Below are 19,288 nucleotides of genomic sequence, written 5' to 3'. Positions count from 1 at the left end.
AGATTTAGGGCAGTGTGACTGATTCTGCCACACTGGGTGCCAAGCCCAGGGGGCACCACAGGGCGTTGCAACTATGATGTAATGAATGTAGCTGAATAGAAAGTGAGAGGTGGGGGCACAAAATTTGGCCTCACACAGGGCGCCCCTGAAAAAGGGAGTGCAACATTGTCCCTTGTGATTGGCAGGTACCATAAAGCTTCTGTATTGGCCAAGCCTGGTGTAAATACTAAGAACCTGGCCTTTCTGAAACATAGGAAGCTTCCTTCTCTCAAATCAGACCATTGGGTTTTCTCTGCAAGGAGTGGCAACAACTCTTGAGGACAGGAAATGCTAGCAGTTGAACTGGTCACCTTCTGCCTACCTGGTCAACCATCTTTTGCTTATTGTAGGCTTCAGCTTCTCAAGAAACCTCAGTTAGGTAAAATATTCTCAACATCTAGAATGCAGGGGTAGTCACCAATGGCCCTGCCCCACTTTTAAGAGCTAAGTTTCTAAAACTAGAAAGGATAGATCTCTAGCCTGCCTGCCTGTGACATGAGAACTATCACCCTCCATGTGCTCCAAGATACTTGGTAGAATTATTATTGTTATTTCTCAACATTTCAGTACTGGGTTCTGACATTATTAATGGGTACAGCATGGTGGCAGGCAAGAGGGAAGCCTTGTTGAGCTTTCATTAAGATTACGCACTGTCACCAAGACAAACCAATGAGAATACTATTTCAGTACAGATCTAGAAATATTACCCAAGTTCGTTTTTACCTGGAATTTGTCCAACTGGTAATGCACAGATGTGTTATGAATTGAGTTTAATTTCCCCCGGAAGTTTTTCTCAAGCCTGGAATGTTAAAAGAACATTCCACACATGTGTAGTCAGCACTCAGGCTGCTCTCTACACTTCAAGAAGCTCTCGCTGATCTCTGTAAACCTACATGATCTACAAAGCCACCTGATTTGTAAGACACATACACAAAAGATAATTAATGGTAACTACTGGCTCTGGGTGACCTTCTCATTGGTTGTTGTGAACTATGTGACCAGACCACTTAACTAAGTTTTGTTAGGGATCTTCTCGGTTTGAGTTATTTCTCGGAACTGTTTCTTGCAAACGTGTTTGATCCTTCCCCAACAAGATCTGAAACTTTCACTTATTCCTGGATGCCTTTGTTTGGGGTGCTAGGATTCCTTAGTGGCTGGTGCTGGAAATTACAAATCCCAGGGGCAATAAAATAAAGTGCATGCATGAAGTATCATTAGTGTGCATGGGTCAACATTAGGAGCTAGGAGAAAACTCTCAGAAAATCATGAGCTTTTACTGAAGCTTCCAAGGAAGATAAGACATATCATGTCAATGTTGAATAGACTTGACCAGCCTCTCACTAAGTAGTACATCTGTATAATCAAGACACCACCCCATCCACATATTCTGAGCACATATATGGTACATACAGGCAGGAGACATATGAATTACAAAAGTTCCCACAACTTTCATTGTTTTCACCATCCAGAAACAAATCTGCAAGTCCCTGCTTAGATCTAAGAATTTGCATTTGTTATTTCCACAAATATTCACATGGATTCAGAGAATCATGACTGATGTCAGGATCTGAATCTCACATACATTCTCTCATTGGTTACCAAAACAATATCAAGAATCTAAGTACATTTTTGCAAAAACAGAGCCTTGTGGCATCTTAAAAGCTAATAAATACATTGTGGCATTAAGTTTTCATGAGAGCTGTTTCATGCATCTAACAAAGAAGGCTCTGGCCCACAAACCAGTTGCTGCCGTAAATTCATTTGTTGTTAAGGTGCCACAAGACTCTGCTAATTTTTGCCAGAAGACTAATTTAGGAACATCTCTTAGAAAAGCCAAGGAAACAGGAAATTATTTACAAGGGGCAGAGCAAGGAGGATTGACATGTTTCCCTACACATGTTTCATAAGAGGAAGTTTTATGACAAAGCACTGAATGAATTACCAATGTAAATATTAAGAGATTTATTCTAATATGAATTCAGGGTGCCAATCCATATTTTGTGCCTGGCAACGCTAACACCTGTCTTGCTTATTCATTCATTGCTGCCTTGCTTATTCATTCATTGAGCCACATATGAAAGCCTGAACAGCAAGCCTGCAATTCAGAACCACCCAAATCCATGAAAGCTAATTATTAATAACTGAAAACGAGTGAACCAAATGCAGTGTTATTTTCATCGCTGAACCCTGCTGTACAAGGAGAGGCCAGGCCACACTAAACTGCACGTTAATAAGCATTATTTAATTAACAGATGAAGAAGCCCCTTCAAAAGCCGCCCTGGCAGATTTTGAACTTGATCTTCTCTCATTTGATGTCATGCAAGACCAGATAAATGACAAGTATTTCGAGAGTCTGCAAAGGCCCTTTCGAACAGCTGCACAGACTTCACCCCTTCTTTGCAGCAGGTTTCTCACTTAAGAAAAAAAACACGCTTCATTACATCGCCTCTTACTTGAGCTGCAAGGGTCTATTCAAAGAAGATAAGCCTCTTAGAAATGAAGTAGCGTTGAATATAGGTTTTGAGTGACGGCAGGAAGGTTTATCCATTCAACAGACAATACTGCTTTCTCTGCATTAATCTAGGAGGCGGACAATGATCTGTTTTTAAGGCCGCATCTCATCTCTTTTCCCACAGCAGAAGGTGATTAGAGTTAGGAAACAGGGACTGTGAAAGAAAACTGAGCGCTATCTCTCCAGCCCTCCTGTTTCCTGAATGGGGAGGAGGGAAGTTCTAGGCCAAGTACATCAATCACAGATTCACAATCAGGATGCTTCTGGTTTATCAGATGCTGCTGAACAGCCTGGCAAAGGTGAGGGTAGGGAGGGCATGACCCCCAACAAAGTAAATGCCATGTTATCTTTGAAGATAATGACATGAGCATCATGAAAAGATTTCATTATAATTATTTATGATTATTCAGGGCTGCGATAAATCCTAAGTTTAGGTCCGTGGAGGAAGAGGAGATCAATTTGTGGCATGAACCTCGGTGACAAATTGGACTGCCAACTTTTCAGTGAGTAATTCCTGAATACCTTAGAGACTGCCTCCTCCCTTATCACATTTTTTAAAATCAAAAGACCTCCCTGACTGCAGCATCCACATTCCAAGTCCCCACAAGATGGATGTACATAAAAAGGACGCCTATGGGAAGCCTGCAAGCAGGACCTAAGCACAACAGCACACTCCCCAGTTACAATTCTCAGCAACTGGCATTCAGAAGCATGCTACCTCCGACTGTGGAGCTAGAACACATGTGATCACTCCTTAAACATATCTCATGCGGCACCATGTGGCTAGCTTTAGCCTTGTAATGAGCTGCCTGTGGCTATCCTTCCCTTGTTCGGCAACTACTTTTGCCAAAGGGTTACACTGCAAATGAGGCAGGGGTGGGAAGGGAGGGTGGCAGGCCAAGTCCCCACCCTTCAAGAATGTCTGCAGCCAGGCCCCATTGCCATAGATGTTGTTCCCTCGCATTCTTCTTTGGAAACTGGGTTTAATGATTGAGATGCCAGACAGTACTAGTCCACTGGGCTGAATATGGTTTTGCGGGACAGCAGTTATTGACCTGCACCATACACTCCTCTCATCTGCTTTTCCAGGGCTATGTTACTATTTCAACCAATTATCCATGCAGTTAGAGCCAACAGGTAAGGTATCTATAGGTCAATGCTTGAGGACACGCCTAGCTTGCATACAAAACCCCAGATTGAGTCTCTGCATCTGCAGTTGAAAAAGGAGCCTCAGATAAAAGGGCTGAGAAAGGCCTCTGTCTGGGATATAGAACAGAGACTGCTAGTCAGAGTAAACAGTGGCAGGGTAGATAAATGAACCAATTCCCTGTTGGAAGTGCAACAGCAGGAATCATTCAGTTGGAATTTAAGGGGTTAATTCTGATCTCAGCATTAGTTAGCTACTGGGGGTGGGAGTGCAGGTATTGCTTAGCAACCAGGCAGAGTGACGTGATCTTTATTGAAGTAGTGTGTGCTCTGATTGGTTGTGTAGTTCTGAGGGAGTTCTTTCTGCCTATTTGGTTGAATGTCTTCCTGCTGTGTACAAGGCCTGAACTAAGGAAGACAAAACCTCTCTACTCCTTCCTCCTCAAATTATACACACTATCAAAACTTTATACAAATTATCAGGACTTATACAAATTAACAGGACTTTCCCTCTGGACTCTGTTTCCATTATTTAAGTAATTTTGCACAGTCAGAGGCAGCGTAAGATAATTTAGTATGTTTATACTGCTAGTGACTGCACAATTTTCCTTCCCCCTGCACAGTGCTCAACCAAGGCATGTTTGGCAATTCCTTCCCCAATAAGCCAGGCAACATCAAGCCAAAGATTGGAGTTCTGAAGGTTGATGAAAAAACCAAAGTCTCCACAAATTGTGCCACCTGCTGTAGAAAATAACAGACTTTCCACAGATAGAAAACAAAAGGAAGTAAAGGTCCACTTGTAACCACAAAACCTAAAACCAGTAACTACTTATGAATAATGTTTATACACATGTGGATCTACAAAAAAAAAACAGTTTGTAGTACATCAAATGTTAAGTCTGCAGTGCCTTCTTTTCAGTGGAACATGTGGCCATCAAGGTATGTGTTCCACTGAAATCAGTGCAGTTTGGATACACCATTCAATTTACTTAGGATACGTCCCTTGGATGGAGGGAGCGGGACTTGGATTTTGGATGTGCCTAAAGGGGTACATATAGACCTATATATTTATGCCCCATGGGACAAACATGGGGAGCCTGTAGCTCTTTAGATGTTGTTAGACTACAGCTCGCATCAGCCCTGACCTTGGGCATGCTGGCTGGTGCTGATGGGAGCATATTTAAATAGCGGTGAAGAGCCATAGCTCTGTGGTAGAATGCCCAACTTACACACCATATCTTTAAAGCACATGGATTGAAATTGTAGTTTTTAAGGGTGTTGGAACTTGTAGCTCTGTGAGGGGTAAACTATCATTCTCCGGATTTTTGAGGAAGACATGACTGTTAAAGTGACATAACAGTGCTTCAAATGTAAGATGTGGACATGACACTATCATCTCAAGTTATGGCTGGGAAGGACTTCAGAATGAAAAGCTGGATAGCCATTTCCAGTTAGTGTACAGTTACTGAACTAGATGGGCCAATGCTATGAGTCGGCTTCCTATGTCCCAATGAATACAATCAAAGCAACAACAAAAAATGAAAGCAAAATAGCAACAATACCTAGTGTAAAGCAATTATTATACAGCAGAATTAAACACAGAGCAGTAATTAATATTAATCTTAGCTAAAATTAGAGAAGTTTAAAGAAGACCTGGGAAAATAAAGAGAGTTTTGCCTGGTACCAAAATGATTTAGAAGGAAGCACCAGCCAGGCAAGCCTCCCAAAGGAGAGCACTTCTTCAATGGGGTATCATAGTTGAAAAGATCCTCTCAGTAGTTTTCAGCTGCTTAATGCAGAGACACATGGAGATGGGCCTCTGACCTTTGTGAATTCCAATATGAGCTGACTTGATCTGCACCTAGACTAATGTGCTGATGAGAAAGCAATTATCCTTTGATAACTGCAATGTAGTTCTCAGATAAATAGATAGAAATACACAAACACACACATTTTAAAATGTGTATTTTGAGAGAAAATACATTCAAAATATGTATTTAAATGCAAAATGTTCATACACAGCTTAAAAAGTTTGCAGATTAATGTGGAAATGGGATGGAATGTACAAAAATGACCACATGAATCACATATAAACTCATCCAGACATTCCTTAGTGTGTGTTTTTCTTGTATATTTTTAACCCAAATAATAGATGCCTTCTTGGTTTTCTAAAATCAGTGCAGAACATTATTGCAATGCAAGTGCTTATAACAGATAGACTAAGCCTTCAGGAATGGAAGAAACGTGGGAGAACTCGAGCAGCAATGGATCCTTGCAGCAGGAAGACAAGTACAGTATGTCCATAGTTCCTCCTGTGAAATATTGGCAGGCATAGCAATATCATCCGCAGATTTATTTATAAAATTTAGGAGAGCCATGCTGTACAAACCCAGCTACCATAGATATGGTTTGTTGTCACTTTCTATCTTCCAGCTTCATGCTTCGCCTGTGTAACTGCACCTCTTCAGTGAATGGCCTTTTGTTATTCTTATCTCAGGGCCTCCGCATTCCTCAAAACACATCTGTCACAGCACAGCGTGATAACCAGTTGCTAACAACTCCTGTGCATCAACTTCCCTATCTCACTGAAAGACACTGACCTCCCAGGAAGAGACAAGGCAAGCCAAGGAAATGTTCTGTGTATCAGAGTCTGCCTTATTTACCTAGTCAGCACCCTGCTATTTACAGTATTTTGTTTGCCAGCTGCAGTCACAGACCCTAATGTTGATTTTTTTTAAAAAACAAACCATAGAAGCCTTAATAGTATTGTCTTGAGAAGTTATATCTCACTACAGGAAATGGTGCTACAGACATAGCAAACAGGTTTTTGGTTGTTTCAATCATTCCCTCATTATAAAGTCCAGCCAGTTAAGAATCCTATTCATTTGCTCACCCTGTCATCTTGATCGCATTTGAATGTCTGGGGAGCAGGAGGTGCTTAGCGGGCCATGGTTTTCAAAAGTGGGGGCAGAAAAGTCTAGGCAATGTGTTGGAGACACTGAAAGTTTTCATTTTGACTCCTTAATGAGGCCGACCTTTGACCAAAGCTGATGAGTTCCATACCTGTCCTGGTGTGTTTTCTGAAAACATTTGACATGGGTTGAAGCTTTGACGGGGGGTGGGGGTGGATATGACTAATGAAGTCTAGGTATAAAAATAATGGGCTGCAATTGCAAGTCATTTGCGTGAAACCAAACTCCTTAAAAAGTTGTCTCTGCTCACTTTCTGTTTTCTAAATGAGTCAATAATACGAATCAGATGGCTCCAAGGACTAGACCTCCAAATATTTCCTCTCTCAGTCTCCTTTCTATAAATTAGCTGCCATTTTGTGCAATTTTGCTTGCCTCCGGGCATGCCTTAAATTGGTCTGTAGCTACTAAATGGCTGGAGCTATTGCAAAACATGTAGGCTAATACATAATGCCTCATTTTTTGTTAAATGTAGAGTAACAGCTCTTCTTGTGAGGTCAAGAGGCCCATTTTGCTACTACTCAGAAATACACGACAATTATATGCAAAGTGGTGGTAGGAAAAATATTGAGTATATGATTTCTGCTAGAAGTTAAAGAAGATCAAAAGGTAACACAGACTTTTCACCATCTCATTCTGCTTCCTTTGAGGGAAATTATCCCAGCCTCCATTTGCTGGGTTGACCCTTTCACATCTGCGTATCTCCTTCTGAAAGTCATACAAGGGGGAGGGGACCCTAGTTAGTGATTTGAGCAAGACATTAGAGGCCCCACATACAATGAGCCACATCCTAGCCAGTTCATCCCTCCGCCACTTACAGAGATTACGTGATCTTCCTTCTTATAAACCTAATGTATAAATGATTTCCTGTTGCAAAAGACAGGGAATCACTTCTCAGAAGAAATCATAGACCATTTTAGAAATGAGTTGATCTCCTACAAGCCAATGGAGAAATAACTTACTTTAAGAGGCAAAAATAGTGTGAGTTCCTGTACTGGGTTTCTTAAAACATATATGCAAAAGGTTTTTTTATGATGTCAAGGAAGCCAGAGTCTTATGGTTTGTGTTTGATGTCATAGTTTTATGTATTTAGCACAAAGGCACACTTTTGTCCTTTTGTCCTTCTCATAATATTAGAACCTGGGATTATTGAGTGAAATGAAAAGGTTTTCGATTTAGGAAGGCAAAAGGAAGTACATATTCAAATAATGTGTACTGTATTTGATTGTGGTGACGAATCCTATAGTTTAACCCAAATTAATATGGATTTGGGACGCGGGTGGCGCTGTGGGCTAAAGCCTCAACGCCTAGGGCTTGCCGATCGAAAGGTCGGCAGTTCGAATCCCCGCGGCGGGGTGCGCTCCCGCTGTTCGGTCCCAGCGCCTGCCCACCTAGCAGTTCGAAAGCACCCCCGGGTGCAAGTAGATAAATAGGTACCGCTTACCAGCGGGAAGGTAAACGGCGTTCCGTGTGCGGCTCTGGCTCGCCAGAGCAGCGATGTCACGCTGGCCACGTGACCCGGAAGTGTCCCCGGACAGCGCTGGCCCCCGGCCAATAAATGTGAGATGGGCGCACAAACCCCACAGTCTGTCAAGACTGGCCCGTTCGGGCAGGGGTACCTTTACCTTTACCTTTAATATGGATTTGGTGAACAACTGTTCTCCACCTTCTCCTGTCCCCAGGATCAATTAGAAAAATTTACTTATATTCCTATGCCCTGGATACGCTTTTTGGATGATTTTGTCTCAAAAAACACATTTTTAAAATGCATTGTGGTGTGTGTGTGTGTTTGAGCCAAAAAATGCATTGTGGTGTGTGTGTGTGTTTGCAGAATGTGAAGAAGTGTGTAACTACATTCTCATCAGCACATTAGTCCAGGAAGTATGGATCAGCTCAATTTTGCACTGAAATTCACATATCTCAAAGGCCCATCTTCAAATGACCCTGAAATACGTAGCTAGAAACCAGTGAGAGAGCCTTTTCAGCTATGATGCCCCAATTATGAAGTGCTCCCTTTTGTGAGTACTGTGCCCATTTCTGGGTACCACAGTTTAATAATGACACCAACAAACTGGAGTGAATCCAAGGGAGAGCAACAAAAATAGTGAGGATTCTGGAGACAAAATTTTATGAGAAAAGACTGAAGGAGTTGGGCATGTTTAGTAAAGAAGAGGCAATTAAGAAACAACATAGCAGAGCTGTCACACAGACTATGTACCAAATTTACTTTCTGTTGAGCCAGAGGGTAGGACCCATATCAATGGGTTCAGAGAGGCTGATGTCTGTTTGGACTAGTGGGGCAGAAAGCGGGGGCAAGCCCATAGCTGTCAACGCTTCCCTTTTTTAAAGAGAAATTCCCTTATTCCGAATAGGATTCCTCACAAGAAAAGGGAAAGGTTGACAGCTATGGACAAGCCAGACCGGGGGGGGGGGGCACAATTGGCATGGGCCTACAATTTTGAGGAGGATTTCTGAGTTCCCTTGATAGAGGCTAAGGGTGACCCTTTGGTAAAAATTATTGAAATGGGGTCTAGCCTACTACCAGCTTCGCATGGCACTAAAGAGGGAGATCCACAGCAGGTGGAGCCAAAGCCAGTGATAGGCAGAGCCAACTAATTCTAGTTTTGTCCTCCAGCTCCTGCCTGCAGAGTTCTACAATGGCAACACTGAGATTAAGGAGGAATAAGCTGACCAAAACTACCCCCTGGACTGGAGGAAGCCAGGTAGGCAAGTACTGACTTAGGGTTGGTGAACAGAGGTTGGTGGAACAGCACCCCATTAGTCCTAATGGACCAGCCTCCTCTGAATGGGTTCAAATTACACACAGAGAGAGAGGGGGGGGGTTAAATAAACATTCAGAAGAATTTCCTGGTGATATGAAGTGCTCAAGAGGGAAGTAGACCACCTCAGAAGATGGTGGGCTCTCCTTCGCTAGAAGTTTTTAATCAAAGGCTAGATGACCACCTATGCTGTAGTAATGGATTTCCTGCACTAGCAGGAGATTGGACTATATGACTTTTGTGGCTCCTTCCTGCTCTAAGATCCTCTGCATCCATTGTAGGTAATTGTGAGGAGGTGGGTTGTCTGGATTCACAAGAACATAGGGACTGCTTTCCGGGAACAGAGAAAGGTGCAAAGGTCCATTTGAGTGCAAACCTAGCCAGCTAGATGTCTCTGGATGTTCAGAGCTAAAATGAGAATAGCCACTTCCCCACATGTTATAAAAACTGGGGGTTAAAATGTAGAAAGGATAGGTGGGCTAAACCATCTTCACCTGCTCACCATAGTGTAGTGGCAAATTCAGAAGGATCCCTTCATGATAGTTTTAGTCCTGCCCTTCACAGCTATGCCCCTTCTAAGATTATACAATCTTCTATGACTATATAATAATTTTATATTTATACAATAATAATAATTGGAGCTGCATTGCAATGATTGCTACTCATCTCAATGTACAGTACTGCATTTCACCTAGACCTACTATTTTCTATATACATACCCTGAGCAAATGATTTAAAGAGCTCCAGCATCTCTTATTGGAGTGGCTTAAGTTGTGTTTTCTGAGAAGTTCCATTGTAAGTAACAGAACTTGCACACCATTTTCTTGAAATTGAAGCACCTTGTGTTTTCAGTACTCCAAAATGCTTAGCTTTGAATCACACGGTGACTAAAAGCCTCTCCTTTCATGCTGATTGGGTGACTCTAGGATGCTGGAGACAGGAACACTGCAGAGATCCTGCTGCAGAAATAGTAATGTGTATTCAACCCCATGTGACCCCAGACCACAACACCCCTACTCTCCACAAACTGTCTCCCCATGCCATTTCTCACCTAGGGCTACAAGACTAGATAAAGGAAAATATGAAAACTGGAGGAGCTTGGACAGGAAAAAACATAATGGATCAGGCCCTTCTAATCAAGCATCCTGTTCTCACAGTCACCAACCAGATGCCCATGGGAAGCACATGTGTCTCTTCTGTGCTTTAAGCTACCCCTGCCCTTCCCTGCTTTGAAGGTATTTAGCACAAGCTACATGCCAACACATTGGTTATGCTGCCATGCGATTAGAGACCCTCAAGCAATGCATGACAGTCACGCCTCATTCCCTGCCCCTTGACTCTTCAACAGGACTTCTCAGCAAGGCCAAGTTTGCACTGAGGAGGAGGATCAGTCACTTATGCTGTTAATAAATGAGAAGAAGGGGAACAATGTAGAAGGCTGTGGCTCAACTATGTTCAAGTCAACATGCCCTCCTAAATGGAACGGCAAAAGTGTCTACAAAAAGGTGCACATTTTAATTCAATTTTGCACTGGACCAGATATGTTTGACCAGATATGTTGAATGTGACAAATTGTGTACATATGCACTTTAAATTTCTGCATTTACTGTCGTTAGTATTTAAGCTTTATTGACAGTAAGTCAACAGCAATGTTGTGTAAAACTCATATAACTCCACATGGCTGGCTCAAACATTTTACTGCCTAGGTTTCAAGCAACTCAGAAATGTTGCTTTGATCATGTCCCGTCCCCCCCCCCCTTGATTCATTTTGTTTATTTCCAGCAAATTCTGGGCATTTTTCCATAGGACACTACAAATAGCATTTTTTTGCTGTTATAACCAGGGATTGCTTTCTAAAAAGAACAGTGTTAGGGCTGACCTGTGCTTCTGTCTCCTAGAGCATACGCACACAGCCAAATCAACATATAATAATAATAATAATAATAATAATAATAATAATAATAATAATAATAATAATAATTTATTATTTGTACCCCGCCCATCTGGCTGGGTTTCCCCAGCCACTCTGGGCGGCTTCCATAGAAACCAAAAATACAGTAAAATATCACAGATTAAAAACTTCCCTGAACAGGGCTGCCTTAAGATGTCTTCTGAATGTCAGGTAGTTATTTATCGCTTTGACATCTGATGGGAGGGCGTTCCACAGGGCGGGCGCCACTACCGAGAAGGCCCTCTGTCTGGTTCCCTGTAGCTTTGCTTCTCGCAATGAGGGAACCCCCAGAAGGCCCTCGGCGCTGGACCTCAGCATCCGGGCAGAACGATGCGGGTGGAGACGCTCCTTCAGGTATACTGGGCCAAGGCCGTTTAGGGCTTTAAAGGTCAACACCAGCACTTTGAATTGTGCTCGGAAACGTACTGGGAGCCAATGTAGGTCTTTCAAGACCGGTGTTATGTGGTCTCGGCGGCCGCCCCCAATCACCAGTCTAGCTGCCGCATTCTAGATTAGTTGTAGTTTCCGAGTCACCTTCAAAGGTAGCCCCACGTAGAGCGCATTGCAGTAGTCCAAGCGGGAGATAACTAGAGCATGCACCACTCTGGCGAGACAGTCCGCGGGCAGGTAGGGTCTCAGCCTGCGTTCCAGGTGGAGTTGGTAGACAGCTGCCCTGGATACAGAATTGACCTGCGCCTCCATGGACAGCTGTGAGTCCAAAATGACTCCCAGGCTGCGCAGCTGGTCCTTCAGGGGCACAGTTACCCTATTCAGGACCAGGGAGTCCTCCACACCAACCCGCCCCCTGTCTCCCAAAAACAGTACTTCTGTCTTATCAGGATTCAACCTCAATCCATTAGCCGCCATCCATCCTCCAACCGCCTCCAGGCACTCACACAGGACCTTCACCGCCTTCACTGGTTCTGATTTGAAAGAGAGGTAGACCCAGTCCAAACCCCCTGATGATCTCTCCCAGCGGCTTCATATAGATGTTAAAAAGCATGGGGGAGAGGACGGAACCCTGAGGCACCCCACAAGTGAGGGCCCAGGGGTCTGAACACACATCCCCCACACCACTTTCTGAACATGGCCCAGGAGGAAGGAGCGAAACCACTGTATTACAGTGCCTCTAGCTCCCAGCCCCTCTAGACGGTCCAGAAGGATGTTATGGTCGATTGTATCAAAGGCCGCTGAGAGATCCAGCAGAACCAGGAAACAACTCTCACCTTTGTCCCTAGCTCGCCAGAGATCATCAACCAGCGCGACCAAGGCAGTTTCAGTCCCATGGTGAGGCCTGAATCCCGATTGGAAGGGATCCAAATGGTCCGCATCCTCCAGGCGTGCCTGGAGTTGTTCAGCAACCACGCGCTCAATCACCTTGCCCAAGAATGGAAGATTTGAGACTGGGCGATAGTTGGCCATACTGGCCGGGTCTAAAGATGGTTTTTTAAGAAGCGGTTTAATGACTGCCTCTTTCAGCGGATCTGGGAATGTTCCCTCACAGAGGGAAGCATTCACCACCCCGCAGAGCCCATCGCCCAGTCCTTCCCGGCTTGCTTTTATTAGCCAGGATGGGCAAGGATCAAGGAGACAGGTGGTTGGTTTCACGCGTCCAAGCAGCCTGTCCACATCCTCGGGGGTAACGGATTGAACATATACTTGGCAAACACAGACTGAGCTGCTTGTGTCGGACTGGTAATCCTGGAATTGATTTGCTATTTGCAATTCAATCCAAATTTACTATAGCACTGAAAAGTTCACTGAAGTGGGATGATTATGATAGGTATAAGGAAAGACGGGCACATGGCAAATAAATTACGGTACACAGCATCTTCAGCACAAGTAGAAAGCTCACATTTCGTCAACCCATATCACCATGTGCCCACATCTCCAATACAGAAAGAGAACCTTAGCGAAGTAAGCAGCTGAACTAACCTAAAACTGGCTCAAAAATTTGACATGTTAGTTTTAATTTTGAGTAAAAAAACTAAAGATCCAACATGCTCGTTTTGTAGGAGGAAAAGCACATTCCATAGTGATGTCTGTGTAATAGATGAGACTCTTGAATAAATCAGAATTATTTATGTATTTGTTCATCCAGTCATTTGTGTGGCTTTTGAAGAGCAATGGAGAGAGACCTAAAAGTCTAGGTACACATATATATGCATACATGTGCACACATACACAGATTACACAAACATTTTTTAAGAGGAGGTTTGGCTTACTCACCCTTGTTTTTCAGGCACTTTAAATGGAAAGGCTAAGAAAACTCACAATTTCCATTGCAGGTACATTTTCCATAGTTAATTAAACACTTCCCTACCCCTATACCCCACATAAGTAATAGACTTTTCTCTTGGAAAGGACATGATTGCAAATGAGGATCAAGTCAAAGAGGGCATTCTTTGTGATTACATGTAAAAAAATAATAATCCATGTTTTTCCAGTTTAAGAATAAATTATTTACCACATCCTAAGGCAAAGAGCAATATATGTATGCTCAATCTTGGTGAGTTTTCCATACCTGCTTGGTCTCGGTCAGCAGAATAAACAGTGAGCAAGTGAGTAGAGAAATCACAGTTGTGAAGAGTCCTATTTAATTGAGAAATTTAAAGGTATATCCTCACAAAGGGTCACCTTCCAGTATATACCTTCATAGTAAATCAGTTACCTCATCCTGCCAAGAGGACCTTCCTTTTCATTCCATTCTCACATATTGATAAGAATTATTCAAAAGTGTCCAAAGCATGACTCATCATGTTGTATGACTTTTAAAAAATAAAAGTAATAATGAAAAGCCATTATCTTTTTCCTGTTTAGTCTGAGGGTGAGTTTACATAATCAGTTCCACAGAGAAATGTCACAAGGTCCTTGTAATTGTGGTTACATTCATTTGAGGTGAAACAGAAATACAGCCAAACAAACACTAGGACTACTTTTCAGTGCGACAAATTTTCAAATACTTTCCAGGGTAATGGATGCTCTTCCAGTGATGAGTGCAATGCAATATGTGCAATGTAAGAGTCTAACATGATGCACTCCAGATGTTGTCTTGGACTGCAACTGACCATTGGCCATATTTGCTGGAGATGAGTGGAGATGGAGCCCAACACATCTGGAAGCCACCATGATAGCTATCCCCGATATGTCTGGTATGAAAACTCTATACCTTAGGCCAAAATGGAGCAGAACCAAACTGTTCAGTTCTTCTCCTTTAAAAAAAAAGGTGGGGGACTAGAGGACACATCGAGAAGACCATCTTCAGGTGTTCCATTTAAGCTCATGATGAGAAGAAACACATGGAGCTAACCCCTCAGTGACACTGCACTCACCATACCCACTCCCGAGCTACTGTGTAAACATTAATATCAGCATTAATATCTCAAGGACCACCTCCTCATATGAACCAACCTGGAATCTGTGCTCGCCATCTGAGACCCTTCTTCGTGTGCCCTCTCCACTAGAGGTCCAGAGGGTGGCAACACAAGAATGGGCTTTTTCCAAGGTGGCTCCCCACTTGTGGAATGCTCTCCCCAGGGAGGCTCGCCTGGCACCTTCCAAGGCCTTTGGCTAATTAAACAATCTATGGCCTTTTAAAGTGGTGGGGTGTTTTTGTTTGCTTTATGTTATGTATTTTTTGTGTTTTGAATTTTAAACCACTCTATGAGCCTTGGATGAAAGGCGGTATAAAATTATTATTATTATTATTATTATTATTATTATTATTATTATTATTATTATTATCATCATCATTGAAAGCTGCCTTAGTTGTGCAGTGTTTCCAGTTATCGATGAATGTGTATTTAGCATATGCATATCTCATCTTTAAGAAAGATTTCCTAACAAGGTGACAAACACAAATATACAATCTAAGCATACAACAGGAACATATAACGTAATGACCCATACTGTTAAAATATCTAATAAGGGTTCCTGTTCTCCTGTTGGAGAAACTCTAAGGGTAGGTAAAGCAGCTCCCTTCAGACTAATGCTGATTATACTCTAGTCAGGGGGTGCATCTGATGTACACTGTGTCATTGAGAAGGTAGCTGTTCTCCTCTGAAGATGCTTTGCTAAGGTGAAATAGTATATGGTGCTACTATGAGAGATTAAAGCAAGAGTTCACTCTTTGATATGAGAGTTCTAAGCAGAACCTGGGAATTTTGAAGCCTAAAGACAAGAATTGCAACCTGATCATCTGGCAGCAATGAAGAAGATCATCATAAACTCGATGGATGACTACCAGGATGTTTGGCAGGATACATTGTATTTTCAAGAATTAGAGAGTGGGGTATATGTGCCATAAACCTTTCCTTAGAAAGAAGACTAAAAGAAGAATATTTAACTGAATTATTTAAAACTGATCGCTCAGGAGTTCTTATTCATGTGAGTAGCCCTGCTAAAATTCATTCCACCAATAAGGACTACTTCTCTGATTAAACGGTTTCAGGATCAGGCCCTTAATTACTTTTTTAAAAGTACACTACCCACCAACAGTTACCTAATTTAGCAGAATATATTAGCTCTCTGCTGTATAAATCATAATTAAAGCTGTTACCTTACCTATTATACCCTCAAGAAATGCCCCATTAAAGTTAAATAGTTTCTACAAGCAATTTTATACATTATATAAGAGAGCATGTACATGTATATACAGTGTGGTTTAGAATTAGTTTGCATGTTCTTTAAAGAACTATCTATTAAATCAAACTGGTGCAGAATTTCATTACTGTAAGATGTTTTTTAATGTCCCAAAAGCTCAGGCTGTCCCCTAGGAATGTATCTGCTAGAGGCTGCCTTCTTATAATACAATTTATTGCTTACAATCACAACTAAAGTATTTAAGCATTTGCAGAGGTTGTCATAAGTGCTTTTGTTATTTTCTGTCAAATTCAAGGCTACACTTAATACAGTTAACTGTAGTCATTTCATTTCAAAACTCAAGAATCCAATTCTCAAACATTTACAACAATATATAAATTCAGTTACTTTGGTATAGGGTATGTATGCCGCTGAGAAAACCCTATTTCAACAAAAAGGGTGCAATGTGGAGGAGGCCAAATAGAAGCTGCTTTCAAAAGTAAGCTTTATTTCTAATAAAACTAGCCTGGTTTCAAATAATATTTTCTGCTGGATTCTTCAATGGACATATCATTTCATATGTTATGTTTTAACAGATGCCAAATGCTTCCATCTCTGGGGTTCCATTTATATCTTTCCTTATACTTTGTCAAACCTTTTGTAAATGCAAAACAATGGTTCATTTGGATTACTCACAGAGGACAGAACTGCATTAAACAAATACACACTCTCTCTCTCTCTCTCTCTCTCTCTACACACACACACACACACACACACACACACCAGACATCCCTTTAGATTTTGTAGCAAATCTAAAGGGGAGAAATGGAAAAACTGAACATATTCTGCATTTATTGTTCTAACACTGTTAACAAGCAAATAGCAGATGCAAATGTCACAAGTAAAAAAAGAAAAACATATTAAATGGGAAAATACCCTGCTTTCACTGAATGTTGATCTTGTGCATTAAAAAAGAGAGAGTAAAAGAAATAAAGCTGACAATCCAAAGTCTAGCAATGTTTATTATCACCCTTGACAATATATTATGAATTAAAACACTAAGATTGTATTGCGGCAGCAATCAAAATACGGTAATCTCCTGTTTCTCATATGTAAAAAATATTTCAAAATATTAAAAGTCACTGGCAAGTAGATGCAAAAAAGTCACTGGCAAGTAGATGCAAAACCACGCATTTACTGAGCATGCCTTCTGATACATTTACAATTAAGTTATAGTGAAGATGTCGAAAAGATTAAAAACAGTAGCAAGCGTTATTCTCAAACAATGGATAGTGGAGGCATTTTGTTTGTTTTTTTTCTGAATTAAAAATGGAGACATGTTTCACTCTTACACATCCCAGAATACACATTACATGTCTAGAGCAGAAACACATGAAAAGTTCCATGGGGATCCTATGAGGGTGGTATTTTGGCAACACCTCTACATTGAGTGTGATTAGCATAACCACTGACACTTCACAGGTAAAAATAGGAGCTCATTTGCAAGGATGGGCAAATCTCTCAATTTCTCTCAGTTTCTCCGTTTACCAATCTTAAATTCATTTCTCCACATTTCAACTTTTTATAATAAAAAGGTTCTCATGAAAATGCAACAGCATTTTAATGTACATTTATCCCAACATACATATTTTATGTGCAATTTTCTTTCAATATCATGCATTTTTGTATGTTATTTTTATTAATATATGCATGAAATGCACACTTTAATACAGTAATATGTGATGTCTGTACACATTACTTCTCTTCAGAGAAGAGTGAATATTGAAGGTTGACCATTTCAGTTCACATCTGTTTCAGAAGGGGCAAATTACGTAAGTTTGTCTTTAAATACAAACAGAAACTAATTTCTCCCACATCCCTACTCATTTGTAATATCCCTATCCTCACTCCAAGGATCTCTATCTAAGGGCCTTTGCCTTTAATTCCCTGAAAGTGCTCCTCTCTCTCTGCATTCATTATTGCAATAATGAACCATCCTGAACTTCTCTAAACTCTTTTGTCAACCATTCAAAATAAGCCTCATGTTTCTGTGAAATTGCAAATTACGTACATGTCCTACTACATAACACCTCAGTGTTCATACAGGTGTATTTACTTTTATGCACAGTTATTTATTTATTTAAAGTTTGTATATACTCCCTTCAAGGGCATAGCTCTAACAAGGTGACATACAACAATGAGCGGGGATCAATAAATATATATTTGAATGGTCAAACCATAAAACACAGTATTGTAAGGAAGCACATAGCCTCAGGAATTAGCATCATACAAACATTGTGAAAGAAATGCAGTCTGGAACAAATGAGCTCTCAAGGGACATTCAAAGGCTTGTATTGAATGGGCCATGCATAGTACTGCAGGAAGGGAGTTCAACAACCATGCGGCCACCACTGAAAAGGCCCTATCCCCTTGCTCTCACCAACCTAGCTGGCACTTAAGAATGACCTCTGTAGCTAATCTTAATAAACAAGGCACACACAGCACAGAGCACAATCCTATACCTGTTTACTTGGAAATCAGTTATTTTATGCTCAATAGGGTTCAATCCTTATTGTAAGTATATTTAGGATTGCTGCCTTAATCAGAGGTTTTCAGAGATCTCAGAATAGGAGCTAGATCCTGAATAATAACTATGTTAGCAACTCACCCTAACAAAATTGTAACAATATATCCCCAGAAAGCAACATAGAGACAAAATAGGGAAAATTATTACCTGGGACAGTTGCCAGAAAAAAATAGATGGTCACTCTCAGATAGGGATAGTGGGAGCTTATGGATTAGATCAGTCACGCCCAATACCAAGATACAACAGATCTATGTGCCGTCATGGGAGGCACACGCAGGATGTCAGAATCCTTACATTACTGTACTGTATTAGCTTTTTCCGGCAAACACACTTGTGATTCTCTCAAGTCATCCTAGCGTGCCCCAGAATGGTTGCCCTATATTGGCACAAAAATGGATTCAAAAATAGCAGCTAGCATTTCCTTGTTTGATTATTAATATTTTCTTCTCTGTTTTTAATTTTTAAACAGCTGTATAGCTACATAAACAGGAGTATTTCCTGGCATCCTCTACACATCAAACCAAATGTATTTTCCAATATTAAACTTCTACATTCCACTCCATCATTATGGCTCTGAATAAGCTGCAAGTTCACAGAAATGGTCGTTTTTATAGCAATGTGTGATATATATATATATATATATATATATATATATATATATATATATATGCTTTCGTAGATTTTCACGGGTACAGGAATGCAGGTTTTGGTGTCTTCGGGTGT

General features: G+C 41.3%; 1 protein-coding gene and 1 long non-coding RNA gene across 14 annotated transcripts in view; one reads left to right on the top strand and one right to left on the bottom strand.

The window, feature by feature from the left end:
• MECOM (MDS1 and EVI1 complex locus) overlaps window positions 1-19,288 on the bottom strand; it is a 495,241-nt gene that overhangs the window by 415,240 nt on the left and 60,713 nt on the right. The window lies entirely within an intron of this gene.
• LOC309533372 overlaps window positions 8,536-19,288 on the top strand; it is a 60,998-nt gene continuing 50,245 nt past the window's right edge. Inside the window, exons 1-2 of the long non-coding RNA XR_014220181.1 lie at window positions 8,536-8,684; window positions 9,302-9,389. This is a non-coding gene — a long non-coding RNA (uncharacterized lncRNA). The remainder of the gene's footprint in view (window positions 8,685-9,301; window positions 9,390-19,288) is intronic.

This window comes from Podarcis vaucheri (assembly GCF_965113315.1).
Source record: "Podarcis vaucheri genome assembly, chromosome: 5".
NCBI classification, from domain to species: Eukaryota; Metazoa; Chordata; class Lepidosauria; order Squamata; family Lacertidae; genus Podarcis; species Podarcis vaucheri.
This window is presented reverse-complemented; position numbering and strand designations above follow the sequence as displayed.